This window comes from Saimiri boliviensis, chromosome 5 (assembly GCF_048565385.1).
Source record: "Saimiri boliviensis isolate mSaiBol1 chromosome 5, mSaiBol1.pri, whole genome shotgun sequence".
In the NCBI taxonomy this organism is placed as follows: domain Eukaryota; kingdom Metazoa; phylum Chordata; class Mammalia; order Primates; family Cebidae; genus Saimiri; species Saimiri boliviensis.
This window is the reverse complement of record NC_133453.1, coordinates 136,914,812-136,920,405: the sequence shown is the minus strand read 5'-3', so window position 1 is coordinate 136,920,405 and position 5,594 is coordinate 136,914,812. Positions and strand designations below refer to the sequence as shown.

Here is a 5,594-nt window from a genome sequence, read left to right as displayed (position 1 = left end):
ATATTTATGTCAGCAGTGGGGCCCCAGTGAACTGTCCATCAGCCCCAGATTCCCAGACCCCTAAGGGTCTAGTGCCTGACTTCTTTTTGGGTGATGGTTCAGCTCTGCATTGCATACTGCAAGGCATCCTGCGTCTTTCTTATGGATTTCAATTTTGCTTAAGAGAGACAATTTTGGCCCCCGCAGCCCCGGAGTCAAAGCCAGTTCCTGGCCCAGTCTGGTCCTGCAGCAGCCTGCCTCCTCTTTCCTTTCAACATGACAGATGCCACTGTGTCCTTCGACAAGGACTTCCTGGCAGGTGGAGTGGCCACAGCCATCTCCAAGATGGTAGTAGCGCCCATTGAGCGGGTCAAGCTGCTGCTGCAGGTACAGCATGCCAGCAAGCAGATCACCGCAGGTAAGCAATACAAGGGCATTATAAACTGCGTGGTCCGTATTCCCAAGGAGCAGGGAGTCCTGTCCCTCTGGCATGGTAACCTGGCCAATGTCATCAGAAACTTCCCCACCCAGGCTCTTAACTTCACCTTCAAAGATAAATACAAGCAGATCTTCCTGGGTGGTGTGGACAAGAGGACCCAGTTTTAGCGCTACTTTGCAGGGAATCTGGCATCAGGTGGTGCTGCTGGGGCCACATCCTTGTGTTTTGTGTACCCTCTTGATTTTGCCTGTACCCATCTAGCAGCAGATGTGGGTAAAGCTGAAGCTGAAAGGGAATTCCGAGGCCTCGGAGACTGCCTGGTTAAGATCTACAAATCTGATGGGATTAAGGGCCTGTACCAAGGCTTTAACGTGTCTGTGCAGGGTATTATCATCTACCAAGCTGCCTACTTTGGTATCTATGACACTGCAAAGGGAATGCTTCCTGATCCCAAGAACACTCACATCGTTATCAGCTGGTTGATCGCACAGACTGTCACTGCTGTTGCTGGGTTGACTTCCTATCCATTTGACACTGTTCGCCGCTGCATGATGATGCAGTCGGGCACAAAGGAACTGACGTCATTTACGTAGGCACACACGACTGCTGCAGGAAGATTGCTCGTGATAAAGGAGGCAAAGCTTTCTTTAAGGGTGCATGGTCCAATGTTCTCAGAGGCATAGGTGGTGCTTTTGTACTTGTCTTGTATGATGAAATCAAGAAGCACACATAAGTTATTTCCTGGGAATTTTCCCCCTGTGAATAGGCATGTTGTATTATATAACGTATCTTGAGCATTCTCGGCAGACTCCTGGCTATCAGTTTATCAGTGGCAACTATTTACTGGTTTAAAACAGGAACAATAATATTCATCTGACCAGTTTTCTCTTAAAGGCATTTCCATGATGATGACAATGGGACTAATTATATTTTTTATTTTAGTCACTCCTGATAAATAACAAATTTGGAGAAATAAAAATATCTAAAAAAAAAAAAAAAGACAATTTTGGTTGTTTGCGTAATGGTTATCTTTTTTTTTTTTTTTTTTGAGACGGAGTTTTGCTCTTGTTACCCAGGCTGGAGTGCAATGGCGCGATCTCGGCTCACCGCAACCTCCGCCTCCTGGGTTCAGGCAATTCTACTACCTCAGCCTCCTGAGAAGCTGGGATTACAGGCACGCGCCACCACGCCCAGCTAGTTTTTTGTATTTTTAGTAGAGACGGGGTTTCACCATGTTGACCAGGATGGTCTTGATCTCTCGACCTCGTGATCCACCTGCCTCGGCCTCCCAAAGTGCTGGGATTACAGGCTTGAGCCACTGCGCCCGGCCGTAATGGTTATCTTAAGTAATGGACTTTAGAAAATAAAATCGCTGTTTTTGGGTTGTGCTTCACGGTGTCCTAAGAGAAGATGGCTGTGTGGGGATGGCCGGGTTCATCGTCTGTGAGAGGTGGTCCGGAATTGTGTCAGCGTTTTCTTTCTCTAAACACAATGCTCCATCCAGTACTCTAAGGCATTTAGATAACATGGAACCTCCGAGGCATGAAAAACACTTAAGTTAATTTTCTTAACATCTGCCTTTGGCGTTCTCAGATTGATAAGCCATTCCCTACTATACAATTCCTTTTGCTAAATTCATATTTTTTTTCCTTTTATTCTGTTGGCTTCCAGCCTTTTCTGGTCAGTTTGCTTAGGTAATTCAATCACTTACGGTTGAAAGCCTTCATTTGCTTGCTCAGAAGGCTTGGAATGAGGGGAGAGAAGAATGAATCTAGGAACGGTTTGTGACAGATATTAAACCTCTGTGCTGTGTGATTCTGACATTGTTCCCAACAATACAAATGTAACTGAGGGGTCCAGCAGCAGCAGAATCTAATCCTAACCTGCCAGAGGGAGGATTAATATCTCAGAAAGTAGTGTGAGTCTGACAGCATAAGGAAAAGCTTCCTGCCTGTGTTCCAGGATGATTTTGTCAGTTATTTGCTCCTGTCAGTAGTCCTAAAGTCATTTGGATAATGTGCACATAGCATCTGCTCAAAATAACTCCAGGTTATTTTGAAGAAGCAAGGATTTACAGAGAGGACTTCACTCTCCCACCCCAATATGGAGACTCTTAGAAGCCACCTTGACTCCTTTCTCATCTTCTTTACCATGAAGGGTAAAGACTGAGGTCAGGGCTAGCTCCTATCCCCAAGTTCCATTGGGCAGAAGGCCTCGATGAGTCCTGGAGGGCCCAGGCTGCTACTTTGGAGGGGTCAGACAAAAACGTGAATGGCAAGATAAGTCACTAGGAATTTGTGAAGGTACTGGCATTTGGGCATCTATAGAATGCAGACCTACCCATAAGGTGGGAAAAGTTATTCCAGACAGAGATGGATGCCATATAGTTATGTTATTACTAAGTGGTACTATTTTATGTCATCCGGTATAATTTTCTATGTCCTTCACAAGATTATTCACATTTTGAAAGCAAGTTGTGTTCATTTGTTTTGTGTTGCTATAAAGGAATACCCAAGGCTTGGTAATTTATAAAGAAAAGAGATTTCTTTGATTCATGGTTCTGCAACTGTACAAGAAGTATGATTCTAGTATCTGCTTCTAGTGAGGCCTCAGGAAGCTTACAATCATGGTGGAAGGTGAAGGGGGAGCAGTGTGTCACAGAGTCAGAGAAGAAGCAAGAGAGAAGCCAGGGTTTTTAAACAGCCAATGCTAGTATTAGCTCGTTACTGCAAGGAGGACACCAAGCCACTCATGAGGGATCCACCCAAACACCTCCTGCCAGGCTCCACTTCCAACATCACATTTTAACGTGAAATTAGGTGGGGATAAACATCCAAACCATATTATTCTAACCCTCGCTCCCAAATCTCATGTCCTTCTTACATTGCAAAATACAATGATCGCTTCCCAAGAACCCCCAAGTCTTAACTCATTCCAGTATCAGCTCAATCAAGTCAAAATTCTCGTCTGAGATTCAAGGCAAGTTCCTTCTGCCTTTGGGCCTATAAAGCCAAAAACAATTTATTTACTTCTAACACACAATGGTGAATCAGGCTTAGGGTAAACATTCTTCTTCCAAAAGGAAGAAATTGGCCAAGAGAAAGAGGTAACAGGATTCAAACAAGTCTGAAATCCAGCAGGACAGGCATTAAAACTTATAGCTCTGGCCAGGCACAGTAGCTCATGCCTGTATTCCCAGCACTTTGGGAGGCTGAGGTGGGCAAATCACCTGAGGTCAGGAGTTTGAGAACAGCCTTACCAACATGGAAAAACCCCATCTCTACTAAAAATACAAAATTAGCCAAGTGTGGCACATGCCAGTAATCCCACCTACTCAGGAGGCTGAGGTAGGAGAATCACTTGAACCCAGGAGGTGGAGATTGTGGTGAGCCGAGATCATGACATTGCACTCCAGCCTGGGAAACAAGAATAAAACTCCGTCTCATCGACCTGCAGTCCAGTACTCTACCCCTGAGCTGTACCCTATCCTAGAACTCCATCTCAAAAAAAAAAAAAAAAAAAAAAAAGAACCTTAAAGCTCCAGAATAATCCTTGACTCAATGTTTTGCATCCTAGTGTGAGGGAGGGGCTCCCAAGACCTTGGATGGCTCTGTCTTTGTAGATTTTCCATGCTGTGGTTGCAAGCTCCCTGTGGCTCTATCATTCTGGGGTCTGGAGGATGACAGTTCCATTCCCACAGCTCCACTAGGTAGTGCCCTGGTAGGGACTCTGTGGAAGCTCCAACCTCATAAAACCCTTGGGATGGCCCTAGTGGCATCTCTCTGTAGGGCCTCCACTCCTGCTGCAGGCTGCTTCCTGGGCACCCACACTTTGTCATACATCTTCTGAAATCTAGAGGAAGCTGCCAAGCCTCCTTCACTCTTGCATTTTGTACACCTATGGGCTTAACACCACATAGATGCTGCCAAGGCATATGGCTTCCACCCTCTAAAGTGGCAGCCTGAGTTGTATCTGATACCCTTGGAGCTCTGGTTGAAACTGGAGCAGCTGGAATACATGGAGCAGTGTCCTAAAGTTTAGCAGGCAGCAGCAGCAGCCGGGCTCCTCAAACCATTCCATCCTCCTGGGCCTCTGGGCTTATGATGAGAGGGACTATCCCAAAGATTTCTGAAATATCTTCATGGTCTTTCCCCCATTTTCTTGGCTATTAGCACCTGGCTCCCTTTTGGGCATGTTAATCTCTTTGGTAAGTGGTTGCTCCACAGCCCTTTTGGATTCCTCCCCTGAAAGTGCTTTTTCCTTCTCTATCACATGGCCAGATTGTGAATTTTCCAATTTTTTATATTCTCCTTCCTTTCTAATTGTAAATTCCAAGTTTTAGTCATTTCTTTGCTCCTGTATTTGAGTGTAGGCTGTTAGAAGCAGCCATGCTACATCTTCAATGCTTTGCTGCTTAGAAATTACATCCACCAGATACCCTGTGTCATCACTCCTAAGTTCAACCTTCCATAAATCCCCAGGACATGGACACAATGCAGCCAAGTTCTTTGCTAGGGTGTAATAAGGGTGACCTTTAATCCAGCTCCCAACAAATTCCTCATTTCCATCTGAGACTTCATTAGTCTGGCCTTCACTGTCCATATTTCTATCAGTATTTTGGTCACAACTACTAACCAGTCTCTAAGAAGTTCCAAACCGTCCCTCATCTTCCTATCTTCTTCTGAGACCTCCAAACTCTCTCACCTCTGTCCAAGCAGTTCCAAGTTTGCTTCCACATTTTCAGGTATCTTTACAGCAATGCCCCACTTTTTGGTTCCAATAAAGGAGAGCAGGCATGTTACATAATGCGAGAGGAAGCAAGAGAGATGCCAGGTTCTCTAAACAACCTGCTCTTGCGTGAACTCATCACCATGGGGAGGTCACCAAGCCATTCACAAGGGATCCACCCCATGACCCAAACACTTCCTATAAGACTTCACCTCCAACCTTCAGGATCACATTTCAACATGAGACTGGAAGGGGACAAACATTTAAACTATATTACAGGGGTCTTACAGTGACTTTTTCTCAGTGTAAACAGTGATGGACATGTAGAATGTGCTAGATTAAAACATACACACTTATTGGCTGACTTCTATTCCCATGGTGAAATGTTTACAGCTAAACTTGACTCTGACTAGCAGGGGTCAAACTGCAGCCAGGGAGTGATTGCTTT

The 5,594-nt window shown here is 45.1% G+C and overlaps 1 pseudogene; it reads left to right on the top strand.

Annotated features, from left to right (window-relative positions):
• Positions 1-240: 240 nt before the first annotated feature.
• Positions 241-1,298, top strand: LOC101028875 (ADP/ATP translocase 2 pseudogene; annotated as a pseudogene).
• The last annotated feature ends 4,296 nt before the right edge of the window (positions 1,299-5,594 follow it).